General features: G+C 50.9%; 1 protein-coding gene across 4 annotated transcripts in view; it reads left to right on the forward strand.

Annotated features, from left to right (window-relative positions):
* Positions 1-6625: 6625 nt before the first annotated feature.
* The window catches only part of cnsta (consortin, connexin sorting protein a), an 83506-nt gene continuing 72873 nt past the window's right edge, over positions 6626-17258 (forward strand). For 2 of the 4 annotated variants that reach the window (XM_067988629.1, XM_067988630.1), the window contains exon 1: positions 6931-7097. The gene's annotated coding sequence lies outside the window, so the exon portion shown is untranslated. Of the gene's footprint in view, positions 6745-6928; positions 7098-17258 lie in introns of those variants that run through there. The other 2 variants (XM_067988631.1, XM_067988632.1) reach the window with 2 other exon arrangements.

Below are 17258 nucleotides of genomic sequence, written 5' to 3' on the forward strand. Positions count from 1 at the left end.
CCATTTGATACTAAATGCAGCCAATCCAATCTTTACAGGCTATGGATTCCCTTGACACAGCAATATTAGAATTTGATCCATGTAGGATGATCGGATAATGTTACCATAATTCAAAGAAGATTTTTTTTCCAAAATAGTAAATGTGACTCATAGGAACAGGAACAGACCATACTTAAGAAAAGACATACTTGCTCTCGAGGCAGTACAAAGAAGGTTCACTCGGTTAATCCCGGGGATGAGGGGGCGGACATACGAGGAGAGGTTGAGTAGATTGGGACTCTACTCATTGGAGTTCAGAAGAATGAGAGGCGATCTTGTTGAAACATATAAGATTGTGAAGGGGCTTGATTGGGTGGATGCGGTAAGGATGTTCCCAAGGATGGGTGAAATTAGAACTAGGGGGCATAATCTTAGAATAAGAGGCTGCTCTTTCAAAACTGAGATGAGGAGAAACTTCTTCACTCAGAGGGTAGTAGGTCTGTGGAATTTGCTGCCCCAGGAAGCTGTGGAAGCTAAATCATTAAATAAATTTAAAACAGAAATAGACAGTTTCCTAGAAGTAAAGGGAATTAGGGGTTACGGGGAGCGGGCAGGAAATTGGACATGAATTTAGATTTGAGGTTAGGATCAGATCAGCCATGATCTTATTGAATGGCAGAGCAGGCTCGAGGGGCCGATTGGCCTACTCCTGCTCCTATTTCTTATGTTCTTATTCAACCCTTCAAGCCTGTTCCCGCCATTCAATTAGATCATAGCTGATCTGTATCTTAACTCCATTTACCCGCCTTGGTTCCGTAACCCTTAATACCCTTGCCTAACAAAAAATCCAACAATCTCAGTTTTGACGTTTTCAATATTGTCTCTTTGTTGGGGCAGGGTTTGTTCTGGTGGCAGCTGGGCTGTAACCAAGGGCTTGTTTACCTTGCATAGGAACTTCACTCAGCAGTGGCTAGAAGTTGAATCACAGTTTTATTGAGTGCCAGCACTGAGCTGCCAAAGTTGTTGAGCAATGAAACTTTATAATTGCTCTGCTGAAGTAGTTCTTAAAGGAAACTCAGTTCTACACGCACAGTAAAAGTAGACCTGCTAAAAGGTCACTTAGCATAAGCTGCTGGTTTCAGAAATTACAAACACAGTGAAACTTGTCTTACACCCACAATTACTTGTTTTCTTGCCATCTCCTTTCCTAAAAATATTCCTTGCTGGAGTATGGTTCCCTTCATTGCTGGCCACCCTCCAGTACCTCACCCATGGCCATTATTCACGTGAGCCTTGACAGTATCTGTGGGCTATCTGACCACAGTGGTGTCATCATCACTGACTCCTATGTCTGCCAATCCTCCCAGACCCCGGGACCCCACATGCTGCAAGGAAGCCTGCCAAAGTGACGGACGATACCTATGGCTGGCACCTCAGATCTTTTATGCTAACTACTGTTCGGCAACAACTTGTATTTGTATTTAGCGTCTTTAGTGCAGAAAAATGTCCCAAAGTGCTTCACAGAGGTGTAATCAGTAAGTTCTACTGCGGGGTATGTCTGTGCCATCTGACAGGCCCCAAGTTGCCGCTGTGGCTGGTCCACAAAGCACTCTTGCTATTTCCCGGGACGGTAGCTGGAAGCTGCTCTTGGATTCCATGAAACACTGCCTCCACCAGCTGGACAGGGTAGCTGCAACCAATGAGCAGTGCACCCTGTTGCCAACAAGGTGAGGGTGTACCTCTTGGCCTCATGTCTCCTCCTAGAAAAGGTAAGGCTGTTCCCTCCTGCATGATGTGCGGTGTAGACCTGCTTCCTAAACACCCTGGGTGGTGGGACATGTAATAAACTGGATAGTCCGGTAGTGAAGGATAGAATACTAGAGCCTGGTCTTCAGTTACTTCTAAGCCTTTATTCACAAAGATCCACATTACCCACTCCACACCCAAGATAAGCTCTCATATAAATGGACACAAGAGAGTCTCCAATTGATAAGCACCACCTGAATACATTTAACACTAATTGATATAAATCATATGGATACAATTAACAGGACACATCCTCCTAGGATATAGTGCGTTTTTAAATTCAGTCTGCTAGGCGAGGGGTGAGTTTTATAACTGCCTTTCTCTGAGCTTTCGGATTTGGTTTCTCCTCCAACTCCCCTCATTTCTTCTGTCCAGGCCTCTCTACTGTGAAGCCCCTTGAATCGTACATACAAACATACAAAATTGACGGGCAGGAAAAAAACCAGCGAGTCCGTCAAGCCTACCCCTCACTCATGATGGCCACAACATCATGAATAAACACTTCTTCCCTCCCCCCTCTCTCTCACCCACCCCTGAGTGAGACCCAGGAATTATAAGAGACAGCCCTTACTCCCAGCACCAGCTACTGGAATGTGTCACTTGCAGCCACATGAGCTCACTTTCCTTTTCGGATGGCGAACCTGATAGACACTCTTTTTTCATCAAGACACAGGCTTCAAAGCAACAAATGGTTTTATTAATTATTTAAATTCATTATCAGGTTGTGGGCGTCGCTGGCAAACCGACATTTATTGCCCATACTTAGTTGCCCTGAGAAAATGGTGTGGTGAATTGATTGCTGTTGCCATTCCTGCTTCTACGGTGCTCAGAGCTGAACCAGCAAGCCCTGCCTGGAATTGCCGTAACCTCCTGTGTTTCTTCAGGTGTGGGGAGCCTCAGACCTTGTGCAACTGGGTCAATAACTTTTGCAGCTGCCTGGGCCCTGACCTCTTCTTCCCCGAGCTGCCTGTCTGTAATCCCTCATCATTTCTATGTCGTTTCATGATAAAACATCAAGTGGCATGGATGAATAAACTTCCACTTCCTTGACCCCTGCATAACCAAAATATTCCAGCCAAACTCTGGACACGGGTACCTCTGCGGTCATCCATAGTCCCCAAATGGGGGAAACATTGCTGTTTACATAATGGTAGTCCGACACCAGGCTGCCATGTGCTATCGCGAAAGAGCAGCCTATGTCTCATAACCCCCTTATGTGCATAATATTCACCAAGACCGCCGTGAAGGTAATGGGTCAATCTACCTACATCACCAGTCACAGCATAACTGGCCGACTCATATCTTACGAGCTCACAAGGCTTCCAGGCTGGAGTTGCAAGATTTCTAAGAGACCAACAGTTCCATATGAAGCACCTTATCTCATTGTTTTCAGATCTCTGACTTCTGTTCGGCTGCACACCCCCTGGCCTATTCCAGGGCAGTTAGAGCAATTGGCTCCCTGAGTGACTCACCTGTTAACGATGTGATTGAACTGGTCTCTCACCTGTGTGACTGCTTATCTGTGCTCACAAGACAATGAAATGATCAGCACCTGCACCTAGCTGCTAGAGAGTTTTACACTCCTGATCATGTAACCCGATTTTTTTTTAATTAAACTATTTCCAGAAATCTGTCCTTTAGCAGTAAATGGCAAAGACCTTCATAGTCTGTTCACGCCTTTGTTTTCCAGCCAAATCTGCCTCATGTCTTCGAACTGGATAACCATTTCTCTGTAAGTTTCTGCCTGTACTTTTGAGGCATTAAGTCATAATCTCCAAGACTACCACGCATTACAATATCATAGTCCATACGATTGGCAGGATTGACAAGAAAACACCACACACCCAAGAACAATTATCAGAATATTTTAGTCTTTTGTCTTCTTCCTTACATGATTGTCGTGCTTGCACGCATTCTACTGTCATTTGTATTTTTACTGTTGTTTGTACAGCTGCTTTTACTTATGTGAATGACTAAACATTTTCACTGACTAACCATGCCAAGAAACATTATGTCTGTGAATGGCTTGAGTGTGTTCATGTAGTTCAGCCACGCCTTCTAAGCTTCAATTTGTTCTCGTCTCACAAAATGAAACCAAATTGTATTGAGAAATAACAGCAAAAAGCGGAGGGGGAGGGGGGCGGACAAAACAGACAGCTGTGAATACAATATATTTTATTGAGAACACTTTCCAATTGCCAATAATCATTAAGAGGAAGAGACAGGAGAATGCTGTGTCCAATAAAGTAAAGAATCAGCATTACTAGTTAGCACAGCCATGGTTATAAATTATCAACCAATGTGCATCACCATGGAGCAGACACAGTTTCAAGACTACCCCACTTAGTTCCATGCAGGGAGGTGCAAGGCAGTAGCCATGTATCTCCTCTTCAGAGTGGAGAAGGTGGGGGCGGTGGGCGGGAAGGAGGGGAGAGGGGAAGAGGATCCATTCCTACTGATAGATAGCTAAGAATGGCATTGATTACCTTGAAAGATAAAATCTTTGAAAACTACAATTTGTAGCACATCTTAAGTGGACAACCCACTCTTCATTTCTCAGTTTTACATCCTTTACCCCAAATATAAATTGTAAAGTTCATTGTCATCTTGTTGGGGAGGATTAGATATAGTATAACTGACAATAAAGTATTAGAGTTTGCCTTTAAATATGCAGATTACTTCACTAAAGGTAAAGCAGTGTGGGAAATGCAACTCTGCTTTGCCACCCCTCTCAAACATGGGAGGCATGAGACATAGGGGAGAGGGTAAGCAAGAGGGAAAATGTTCTCACTGGAGGTTAACATATGCTAGAGAAATAAAATAATATTTACAAATTAAAATGAACAAGCTGCAAAGTACCGCAGAGTTGTCAGACACAGGAATGTGGCCATGATTCCCCAGTACTATGCCATCAGGAGGAGATGCTCAATGATAGCCAAGGACTTCCCTACAAGGAGGATGGGGAGAATTGCTGGGCATGTCGACCCAAGACATAGCCCTGGATTTACTTGTCATTGAGTGTACCAACATTCTTGTAGGTGGATTCTGAGATGGGTCATGTTTCCTCCAGATTTCTGCCCCCTAATAACAGCACTGTAGATTCCATCACAATCTGGGCCTTCCATGTATGCAGCCACCAATGCTGCTGTGACGTGTATTAAAGTTAACAGGACTGGCATTGGAATCCCCAAATGCTGTGACTGGGGCACCAGTTGCATCAAGGGTAATTAATGATGAGTTACTAATGCTCAAAGTCACACAACATCCTGATTTAGACATATATCATCATTCCTTCATCATTGCTGGTCAAAATCCTAGAATTCCCTACCATCGTGGAAGCATATCACCACAAAGGCTGCAGGAGTTCAAGAAGGCGCACCACCACCTTCACAAGGCAACTAGGAATGGCAATAAATATGACCTGCCAGTTATGTCCATATCCCATGAACAAATGAAAAAAGGTACCTATTTCTGGAGTTTTTGTTTGGTTTACCTTCAGGAAAGCAGCAATGAACGTGCAGAACTTAAAAAAAAAGGAAAATTCTTAATATGACTCTCAGAGACTTCTCAAATTGATTCACATTATTTGAAGTGCACAGCATGATCTAATAAACAGCAACTAGATGGTGGTATTGATTGAGCAAGAGATGTTGGCCAGTCGACTGAGAAAGCTGCCTCCTTTTCTTTGAATAGTACCATGGGATCTTTAATGTTCACTGCTGAACAGAAGCTCGGTTTAATGTTGCATCTCAAGGATTGCATCTCCCACAGTGCAGCTCTCAATACTGCAATAAGTGTCAGGTTGTGTGCTGAAATTTTGGGAGTGAGTTTAAACTCACAGCTTTCTGACTTGGGAGGTACACTGGGCCAAAGTGGCGCACATGAGGTTAGGTAGGCTGGACAGAATGGTGTTGATGAGTTTATTCCTCTTCCGTGCTTCCTCAGAGGGGCTTAAATAGTGCTTTGTGATATTCGTGACAAATATCTTAGCGTTTATTATAAACCAGTTAATGTTGAACCTCATTTGCCTAGGCTGATAGAGTAATACTGGGCATGATCCCAACGCCATAAGGACAAATTAATAACTTATTAGCTTTGATATAACCAAGGCTTCGGGTGAGGTGAGGAGTGTATGTATTATGATGACGTGGAGATGCCGGTGATGGACTGGGGTTGACAATTGTAAACAATTTTACAACACCAAGTTATAGTCCAGCAATTTTATTTTAAATTCACAAGGTTTTTATAACTTGGTGTTGTAAAATTGTATTATGATGCACAAGACATCACAATTGTAAGGAACAGGCTGAATGGACCAATAGGTCTTATCCTGCCAGTCATTTTTCGTATGTCATATGTAAACAATCATTAACAAGTGCCAAATCAAAAGCAAAATATTGCAGATGCTGGAAATCCGAAATAAAAACAGAAAATGCTGGAAATACTCAGCAAGTCAGGCAGCATCTGACCCTTCAATGACCTGAAACCATAACTCTCTTTCTTTCTCCACAGGTGCTGCCTGACTTGCTGAGTATTTCCAGCATTTTCTGTTTTTATCACTAACAAGGAGAAGACCACGAATAGAATTGGCCCAGCCAAACTAAAAATGCAGAATTACATACAAACATCCTGGTTCTTAATATCGCAGAGCACCATTTTCCACGCCCTTCTCTTAAAATGAACGGGGGGGGGGGTAAAAGCGCTGCGGTACCACCGTTGATGCGCTGCTCGTCCTGCAGAGGGTGGCAGCGGGGGAGGTTGTTGTCGTCTCTGTTCCGTGGTCGGAGGACTTGCGCTCACACACAGGTGAGCTCTTGGGGCCGCCACCTGGCTCGGTGGCGCTGGTCGGGGTGAAGTGGAATAGAGCGAGGGCCAGTGACAGTACCCGGATGGCAGGGGGGGGGCGGTTGGTATCAGCAGCGCGAGCTGGAGTCGGTGTTTGAACAGAGCACGAGCAGGGTAAGGAGCGCGCGCGCGCGCCCGCCCGCCGGCCCCTCTCTCTCTCTCGCGCGCGCGCGCCCGCCGGCCCCCTCTCTCTCGCGCGCGCGCGCGCGCCCGCCGGCCCCCTCTCTCTCTCGCGCGCGCGCGCCCCCTCCCTCCCTCGTGCCCGTGCCCGTGCCCGCGCTCGCCCCTCGCGCGCGGGGGACAGTTGGCCGGAGGGGTCAGGGTGATGGATGGATGGATGGAAGCTGCCACCTGCGGGTGAGTCGGTCCGGCATCGCTCCACTTCCCAGACTGTTCATTAAAAACGAATAAAACTCCGACGGTTTGAGCTTTCGTTTCCTTCCACCGAGACGCGGAGCCGGAGGCGGGTAAGGGAGTCAGATTGTCGCCGGCGGTGCTGCCTTTGCGGTGGCGCCCGGCCCGTGGCCGATGTCTCGTCTCGGTCTGCCTGCCTGTGTCTTTTTTTTATTTTTTAAATGTGTGTTTGCGTTGCGAGTTGCTGAGCTTTGTCCCGTAGGGAGCTGCTCGACGCTGTGATTCTTGTGGCAACAGCAGCCATCTGTGCCACCGTCTCTGCCGCCCCATCCCCCCAGAGCGGCCCGTAGCTGCTCGCTGTCGTTTCTTATTTCAGTTATTGTTTCCAGAAACCGCTTAATTCAGTCAGTCCCTCTCTGTGGCCCCCCATCCACTCAAAGTGTCCCTGTCACCGTGTCTCCCTCGCTGCCTGTCTGTCACCCTGTCTCCCTCGCTGCCTGTCTGTCACCGTGTCTCCCTCGCTGCCTGTCTGTCACCGTGTCTCCCTCGCTGCCTGTCTGTCACCGTGTCTCCCTCGCTGCCTGTCTGTCACCCTGTCTCCCTCGCTGCCTGTCTGTCACCCTGTCTTCCTCGCTGCCTGTCTGTCACCCTGTCTCCCTCGCTGCCTGTCTGTCACCCTGTCTCCCTCGCTGCCTGTCTGTCACCCTGTCTCCCTCGCTGCCTGTCTGTCACCCTGTCTCCCTCGCTGCCTGTCTGTCACCCTGTCTCCCTCGCTGCCTGTCTGTCACCCTGTCTCCCTCGCTGCCTGTCTGTCACCCTGTCTCCCTCGCTGCCTGTCTGTCACCCTGTCTCCCTCGCTGCCTGCCTGTCACCCTGTCTCCCTCGCTGCCTGCCTGTCACCCTGTCTCGCTCGCTGCCTGCCTGTCACCGTGTCTCCCTCGCTGCCTGCCTGTCACCCTGTCTCCCTCGCTGCCTGCCTGTCACCCTGTCTCGCTCGCTGCCTGCCTGTCACCCTGTCTCGCTCGCTGCCTGCCTGTCACCCTGTCTCGCTCGCTGCCTGCCTGTCACCCTGTCTCGCTCGCTGCCTGCCTGTCACCCTGTCTCGCTCGCTGCCTGCCTGTCACCGTCTCGCTCGCTGCCTGCCTGTCACCCTGTCTCCCTCGCTGCCTGCCTGTCACCGTGTCTCCCTCGCTGCCTGCCTGTCACCCTGTCTCCCTCGCTGCCTGCCTGTCACCCTGTCTCCCTCGCTGCCTGCCTGTCACCCTGTCTCCCTCGCTGCCTGCCTGTCACCCTGTCTCCCTCGCTGCCTGCCTGTCACCCTGTCTCCCTCGCTGCCTGCCTGTCACCCTGTCTCCCTCGCTGCCTGCCTGTCACCCTGTCTCCCTCGCTGCCTGCCTGTCACCCTGTCTCCCTCGCTGCCTGTCTGTCACCCTGTCTCCCTCGCTGCCTGCCTGTCACCCTGTCTCCCTCGCTGCCTGCCTGTCACCCTGTCTCGCTCGCTGCCTGCCTGTCACCCGGTCTCGCTCGCTGCCTGCCTGTCACCCGGTCTCGCTCGCTCGCTGCCTGCCTGTCACCCGGTCTCGCTCGCTCGCTGCCTGCCTGTCACCCGGTCTCGCTCGCTCGCTGCCTGCCTGTCACCCGGTCTCGCTCGCTCGCTGCCTGCCTGTCACCCGGTCTCGCTCGCTCGCTGCCTGCCTGTCACCCGGTCTCGCTCGCTCGCTGCCTGCCTGTCACCCGGTCTCGCTCGCTCGCTGCCTGCCTGTCACCCGGTCTCGCTCGCTCGCTGCCTGCCTGTCACCCGGTCTCGCTCGCTCGCTGCCTGCCTGTCACCCGGTCTCGCTCGCTCGCTGCCTGCCTGTCACCCGGTCTCGCTCGCTCGCTGCCTGCCTGTCACCCGGTCTCGCTCGCTCGCTGCCTGCCTGTCACCCGGTCTCGCTCGCTCGCTGCCTGCCTGTCACCCGGTCTCGCTCGCTCGGTGCCTGCCTGTCACCCGGTCTCGCTCGCTCGCTGCCTGCCTGTCACCCGGTCTCGCTCGCTCGCTGCCTGCCTGTCACCCGGTCTCGCTCGCTCGCTGCCTGCCTGTCACCCGGTCTCGCTCGCTCGCTGCCTGCCTGTCACCCGGTCTCGCTCGCTCGCTGCCTGCCTGTCACCCGGTCTCGCTCGCTCGCTGCCTGCCTGTCACCCGGTCTCGCTCGCTCGCTGCCTGCCTGTCACCCGGTCTCGCTCGCTCGCTGCCTGCCTGTCACCCGGTCTCGCTCGCTCGCTGCCTGCCTGTCACCCGGTCTCGCTCGCTCGCTGCCTGCCTGTCACCCGGTCTCGCTCGCTCGCTGCCTGCCTGTCACCCGGTCTCGCTCGCTCGCTCGCTGCCTGCCTGTCACCCGGTCTCGCTCGCTCGCTCGCTGCCTGCCTGTCACCCGGTCTCGCTCGCTCGCTCGCTGCCTGCCTGTCACCCGGTCTCGCTCGCTCGCTCGCTGCCTGCCTGTCACCCGGTCTCGCTCGCTCGCTCGCTGCCTGCCTGTCACCCGGTCTCGCTCCCTCGCTCGCTGCCTGCCTGTCACCCGGTCTCCCTCCCTCGCTCGCTGCCTGCCTGTCACCCGGTCTCCCTCCCTCGCTCGCTGCCTGCCTGTCACCCGGTCTCCCTCCCTCGCTCGCTGCCTGCCTGTCACCCGGTCTCCCTCCCTCGCTCGCTGCCTGCCTGTCACCCGGTCTCCCTCCCTCGCTCGCTGCCTGCCTGTCACCCGGTCTCCCTCCCTCGCTCGCTGCCTGCCTGTCACCCGGTCTCCCTCCCTCGCTCGCTGCCTGCCTGTCACCCGGTCTCCCTCCCTCGCTCGCTGCCTGCCTGTCACCCGGTCTCCCTCCCTCGCTCGCTGCCTGCCTGTCACCCGGTCTCCCTCCCTCGCTCGCTGCCTGCCTGTCACCCGGTCTCCCTCCCTCGCTCGCTGCCTGCCTGTCACCCGGTCTCCCTCCCTCGCTCGCTGCCTGCCTGTCACCCGGTCTCCCTCCCTCGCTCGCTGCCTGCCTGTCACCCGGTCTCCCTCCCTCGCTCGCTGCCTGCCTGTCACCCGGTCTCCCTCCCTCGCTCGCTGCCTGCCTGTCACCCGGTCTCCCTCCCTCGCTCGCTGCCTGCCTGTCACCCGGTCTCCCTCCCTCGCTCGCTGCCTGCCTGTCACCCGGTCTCCCTCCCTCGCTCGCTGCCTGCCTGTCACCCGGTCTCCCTCCCTCGCTCGCTGCCTGCCTGTCACCCGGTCTCCCTCCCTCGCTCGCTGCCTGCCTGTCACCCGGTCTCCCTCCCTCGCTCGCTGCCTGCCTGTCACCCGGTCTCCCTCCCTCGCTCGCTGCCTGCCTGTCACCCGGTCTCCCTCCCTCGCTCGCTGCCTGCCTGTCACCCGGTCTCCCTCCCTCGCTCGCTGCCTGCCTGTCACCCGGTCTCCCTCCCTCGCTCGCTGCCTGCCTGTCACCCGGTCTCCCTCCCTCGCTCGCTGCCTGCCTGTCACCCGGTCTCCCTCCCTCGCTCGCTGCCTGCCTGTCACCCGGTCTCCCTCCCTCGCTCGCTGCCTGCCTGTCACCCGGTCTCCCTCCCTCGCTCGCTGCCTGTCTGTCACCCGGTCTCCCTCCCTCGCTCGCTGCCTGTCTGTCACCCGGTCTCCCTCCCTCGCTCGCTGCCTGTCTGTCACCCGGTCTCCCTCCCTCGCTCGCTGCCTGTCTGTCACCCGGTCTCCCTCCCTCGCTCGCTGCCTGTCTGTCACCCGGTCTCCCTCCCTCGCTCGCTGCCTGTCTGTCACCCGGTCTCCCTCCCTCGCTCGCTGCCTGTCTGTCACCCGGTCTCCCTCCCTCGCTCGCTGCCTGTCTGTCACCCGGTCTCCCTCCCTCGCTCGCTGCCTGTCTGTCACCCGGTCTCCCTCCCTCGCTCGCTGCCTGTCTGTCACCCGGTCTCCCTCCCTCGCTCGCTGCCTGTCTGTCACCCGGTCTCCCTCCCTCGCTCGCTGCCTGTCTGTCACCCGGTCTCCCTCCCTCGCTCGCTGCCTGTCTGTCACCCGGTCTCCCTCCCTCGCTCGCTGCCTGTCTGTCACCCGGTCTCCCTCCCTCGCTCGCTGCCTGTCTGTCACCCGGTCTCCCTCCCTCGCTCGCTGCCTGTCTGTCACCCGGTCTCCCTCCCTCGCTCGCTGCCTGTCTGTCACCCGGTCTCCCTCCCTCGCTCGCTGCCTGTCTGTCACCCGGTCTCCCTCCCTCGCTCGCTGCCTGTCTGTCACCCGGTCTCCCTCCCTCGCTCGCTGCCTGTCTGTCACCCGGTCTCCCTCCCTCGCTCGCTGCCTGTCTGTCACCCGGTCTCCCTCCCTCGCTCGCTGCCTGTCTGTCACCCGGTCTCCCTCCCTCGCTCGCTGCCTGTCTGTCACCCGGTCTCCCTCCCTCGCTCGCTGCCTGTCTGTCACCCGGTCTCCCTCCCTCGCTCGCTGCCTGTCTGTCACCCGGTCTCCCTCCCTCGCTCGCTGCCTGTCTGTCACCCGGTCTCCCTCCCTCGCTCGCTGCCTGTCTGTCACCCGGTCTCCCTCCCTCGCTCGCTGCCTGTCTGTCACCCGGTCTCCCTCCCTCGCTCGCTGCCTGTCTGTCACCCGGTCTCCCTCCCTCGCTCGCTGCCTGTCTGTCACCCGGTCTCCCTCCCTCGCTCGCTGCCTGTCTGTCACCCGGTCTCCCTCCCTCGCTCGCTGCCTGTCTGTCACCCGGTCTCCCTCCCTCGCTCGCTGCCTGTCTGTCACCCGGTCTCCCTCCCTCGCTCGCTGCCTGTCTGTCACCCGGTCTCCCTCCCTCGCTCGCTGCCTGTCTGTCACCCGGTCTCCCTCCCTCGCTCGCTGCCTGTCTGTCACCCGGTCTCCCTCCCTCGCTCGCTGCCTGTCTGTCACCCGGTCTCCCTCCCTCGCTCGCTGCCTGTCTGTCACCCGGTCTCCCTCCCTCGCTCGCTGCCTGTCTGTCACCCGGTCTCCCTCCCTCGCTCGCTGCCTGTCTGTCACCCGGTCTCCCTCCCTCGCTCGCTGCCTGTCTGTCACCCGGTCTCCCTCCCTCGCTCGCTGCCTGTCTGTCACCCGGTCTCCCTCCCTCGCTCGCTGCCTGTCTGTCACCCGGTCTCCCTCCCTCGCTCGCTGCCTGTCTGTCACCCGGTCTCCCTCCCTCGCTCGCTGCCTGTCTGTCACCCGGTCTCCCTCCCTCGCTCGCTGCCTGTCTGTCACCCGGTCTCCCTCCCTCGCCCTCTGCCTGCCTTCCTGCCACCCTGTCTCCCTCGCTCTCTGCCTGCCTTCCTGCCACCCTGTCTGCAGCTTACATTGTTCTGTTGTCTATTTAAATCCTCTGTTTTGCAGTCACTTTCCATCCAATTAGACTGGGACCAGGTTTAAATCCAAGATTTGCCAGCTGTAAACATCATCCTTCTCTAATCAGTATCATCCACACAGCCTGCTGTAGCTCAGACAGGCTGAATTCCAGCGTGGGGCTAAATCTTTTTATGCTCACCCTCATTCCCGCTCCTTTCATGTTTGGTTGCTTCTGTGGCTTTTTTTCCCGAAGTTTTCAGTATAACTTTTTGTCTGAGTTTTTGCGATTACGGCTTCTCGCTGTTTCACCAGTGTTGTATGGGTACTGACGAAATTAGCCAAGTCTCAAAATAATGTTTTAAAAAAAAATTGTCTAGTTGATAAACAAAAGTTAGTTCTGGATATTATTGTCAGATTCCACATGTGCGCTGATGACCCCCAGCTCTACCCCACCACCACCTCTTGACCCCTGCACTGCCTATGTTTTGTCACGCTGCTTGTCAGACATCCAATATTGGATGAGCAGAAATTTCCTCCAATTAAATATGGGAAGACTGAAGTCATTGTCTTCAGACCCCACCATAAGCTCTGTTCCCTAACCACCGATTTCATCCCCTTCCCTTGCCATTGTCTGAGGCTGAACCAGACTGTTCGCAACCTCGGCGTCCTATTTGACCCTGAGCTGAGCTTCCGACCCCATATCCTTTCCATCACCAAGATCACTTACTTCCACCTCAGTAATATCACCCGTCTCTGCTCATCTGCTGCTGAAACCCTCACCCATGCCTTTGTTACCTCCTGACTCGACTATTCCAACGCTCTCCAGGCCGGCTTCACATCTTCCACCCTCTATAAACTTGAGCTCATCCAAAACTCTGCTGCCCGTATCCTATCTCGCACCAAGTCAAATTTTGTCTGATTACACTGCTGTAAAGTGCTTTGGGATGTTTTACTACATTAAAGGTGCTATATAAATGCAAGTTGTTGTATTGTAGATGGGAGAATTAAACAAAAGAATATTTTAAGTTGTACAGATCAAGATGAACAATTTGGTACTTAATATAGTTGAGTATATTTGGCTACTGGTCCAGAGTTGCAGTTAGACTGCAGTCAGTGTGAAGCTCAAATCATTTGAGAGTACCTCTTTGAGGTGATTTTATACCTTTTGCTGGCGGTCTTATACTTTTTGCCTAGGTGTGCTTCTGGGTGTCTTTGCAACAATATCACACTACACAATTTGCATTGATGCATAGCTGAAGCCAATTGGATTGATGCCAACTGTATAGCATAACTGGGAAACCAGTTGCATTAATATAACTTGACTACAGGTCATTATTTTGGTTGGGGGTAGATTAAGGTTATCATGAGGTTGTGATTGCTGTTTATTTCTAAACGAGAATGCCTTGAATTTGTGGTGTGCTGTGTTCGAGTTTACAATTGTTGTCAATTGTGCGGACTGCCAGTTGAGTGAATTCTTACAAAACTGATCATTGGTGCTCTGCAGAATCTGCTTTGGGCAGATAAATGATAAAACTACAGTTGTGTTGGATCCCCTGCCGTATCAAGCATTATAAGGAATTAAAAGATCATTCCTTCATAAGTTGTCATGTCAATTCTGATTTGCATTTGGAGTGGATTGATATATTTAGAAATTTCTAAATTGTGGGTGTGCTGTTTAATGAACAAAGGTTTTAAATCAGGCCCATCACAGTCTGAAATTTTGTCATTAGGACTTTTTGGATGTATATTGGAAGAGGAAATGGTTAAATAATTGTCCTTGTTACGTCCTTTAGATCAGATAATCCTGTCGTATGTTGAGATCAGTACCATTTTACCTATAATTTATGCATGCTGGTCCCTTCACAGAATATACTTGGTCCAGTTAATTAGATACCAATTAGATGTTTTATGATTTAATACTGTCTCGGAAAATTATATGAGTATTGTGGTAGTGGTCTGTCATCAGATAGTAATTTTTAGCATTTGATATCATTTAAATCTTTCACAGATCTCTCATTATGCTGGACAAGAAAAGTTGCCTATTTTACTTGTCAATACCAGCTATTGTATGAGCCAAACTTTTGGCTTCTTCGAAGCATTCTAATTCTAATATTATTGTAAACCCTATTACTGTATTTAGTTGTGACTGGTCATTGGACTACTGTATACCGTAACATACTCCCACTTCAGTGGTCTGACAGTACAGACTGGCAGTAATAAGAATTCATGTTAGCACTTTGAGCGATCTATTTTGTGCAAGCAGTGCTGGAGCATTAGTGTTCAAGGAACAGCAGCTCATACAAAGCAAAATACTGCGGATGCTGGAAATCTGAAATAAAAACAGAAAATGCTGGAAACACTCATCAAGTCAGGCAGCATCTATGGAAAGAGAAACGGAGTTAACGTTTCCGTTCAGTGACCTTTCAGACCTGATGAAAGATCATTGCATTGACCTGAAATGTTAACTCTGTTTCTCTCTCCATAGATGCTGCCTGATCTGCTGAGTGTTTCCATCATTTTCTGTTTTTATATCAGCTCATACAATTCCTATTGCAACATAAACCTTGAGGCTAAAGTGCTGTGGTTTGAGTAGCCAATCAGGATTTCACCTGGTCATACGTAGAAAATAAGAACTGAATTTGGAAAAAATAAAGGGTGAGACATGGACCGGATCCCAGGCACTTCAGCACAGAATGGAATAAGATCCAATTTAAAAGCAAGGCAGCACAGGTTGTGCTTCCAATTTTTTCCTTTCCTATCTTGAAGCTACTGACATGCTAGGATATGGCGCAGTGTACCAACAGCCCTCCAGTAATGGTGCTTAAGTGACCATTCTTTAATGAGCCTAAGTGATCTGTGTCAGCAAGTGTTAGACCATGAGATCACAAGATAGGGAGTAAGAATCCTGGCTGTTGTTTTTCCACTTTTCCCCAGCCCTGAAGCACCAAGGCCAACTATGACCAATTATCTAATTCCGCTCAAACCAGAGGGACCTTCCTTGTCTGTACTGCCCAGTACCACACCAGGCAGTGTGTTTACATGCAGTCAGCAAAGCTCCTACTCCATTTTTAAAAAAAAACATACGTTTTGTGAATAAAACTTAACAAATCACAGCACAAGTATAATTTATAATGGCCCACCAAAGGGATTTACCGTTTTGCAGGTGTGAAATTTCCCCCCACCATCAAGGAAGCATCAGAGGTCCCGCCAACAGCCTATGAATGAATGACCAGATAATCTGTGTGTGTTGATATTGGTTGAGGGAGGAATGTTAACTCTGTGGCCAGGACACCTTGCTTGTCTTTGCATAGCATCATGTGAGTTTTTGCGTCTACTTGAACAGGCAGACTGGGCTGAAGTTTAACATTTCACCTGAAATGTAGGACCTCCATAAGTGTGAGTTTGAACTCGCAGCCTTCTGACATAAAAGCAAGTGAGTTATCGATTGAGTCAATTGATGACTCACGTAGTTATTGGAATTATCTTGGGTGGTGTATTTTTTAACACATATTTTGGGATAAAGCTAGTATAGAGCCTTAATTTGCAGCATTCCTTTAAAACTTAATCTCATCCTGCTGTATAAACAGAATATTGAGCTATGAAAAGTGAATTAGCATGTCTATTTAACTGTTGAGCAATTACAGTTTGCGTGGCAATTGTAGTTGTGGTTTCTTTTTAAATGTTTTCACCAGTTACTTTGTGTACTGCAATAATCCCTAAACCACCCACAGAACACCTTTTTATGCTTTTAATTTCCCTTTCCTCTTTTGGGATGTCTTTACTGGGAGGGATGCATTGTGTTCTTTGTGCTGTAGCTGTAAGTAGATTAATGTGGTGCTATGGTACTTGACTAAAAGACTGGTAATAATCTGTGCCAGGTCCAGTCAGGAAGGGATGTGGCTATTTACTGACTGCAGAAAAATCCCAATTTAACTTGTTATTGACTTGAGCATTTCTGACCTAGAATTCTCTTTTTAAAATGGAATTACATGCTGGGGCTCTAATGTATTACATGACTGGTTTAGCGATTTAGGTTTGTGTTCTTGACCTCAGTATGATCTCAGTATGGTTGTGCCAACTTTTTTTTGTGTTGAATCTGCTCAATTTATATTTTGGCTCAGATTTCTTAACCAGAGAAACTCTGTTTTTGAGATTCAAGCATATGTAGTTTCTCCAAAGTCACAAATGCAACATTAACGTTACTGAACATGTGTAGATCGTGCAAAATGGCATTTGACGATGGAGTCTGGTTTTGTATATTCCCTGATGTTGGGGAGTGTCCGTACAGACCAGCGATGTTAATGCTACATTAACGGCCTATATGGACAGCCTGTGACCAGACCACAAAATGGCGGACTTGATCTAGGTTTTGATGTTGCATGATGTTTATGCTACCACCAATGGTGCTCTTGCCATTGGAGGAAACCCTGTTGTACAAATAGGACACTGGTAACAGGTTTGAGTGACATTGGTGATGTCTATAGACCAGATGACCTCCCTGCCTTGTAGGCTAAAGGTGGCAGGGGGCATCGGGGCGATCCAAGAATTTTGCTTATTAAAACAATTTTTCAGAGTGTCTGATGGGTAGGACATTCTATACTGAAATCACACTTTGCTACAGAAAATTTGGTGACATGTCTTTTTAAAAAAAAAATTATCTTTCATAAAATGCCTAATATCAATGAAATTCCACAGTCTGGCTGTGGAGGAAATTTTGTGGCTCATTCCAAGAATTCTATGAATGAATTGTGTGATTTTATGTATTACTCTAAATCTATAATCTAACCCTCATCAGAAATTAGCAAAACAAAATCTAATTACAAATGTTGCCTCTAAGAAAAAAGATGCGAATTTTGAATGTCCAAAGATGGAACTCTGAAGATGAAAACATGGTTTGCTAAAGGTGAATTACCCAGTCGTAGCCAGAGAATCTCCTGCAGTGGTTTTTCTTTCCACTCCCGCACCTACATC

The sequence above is a fragment of the Heptranchias perlo genome, chromosome 8, assembly GCF_035084215.1.
Source record: "Heptranchias perlo isolate sHepPer1 chromosome 8, sHepPer1.hap1, whole genome shotgun sequence".
Classification (NCBI taxonomy): domain Eukaryota; kingdom Metazoa; phylum Chordata; class Chondrichthyes; order Hexanchiformes; family Hexanchidae; genus Heptranchias; species Heptranchias perlo.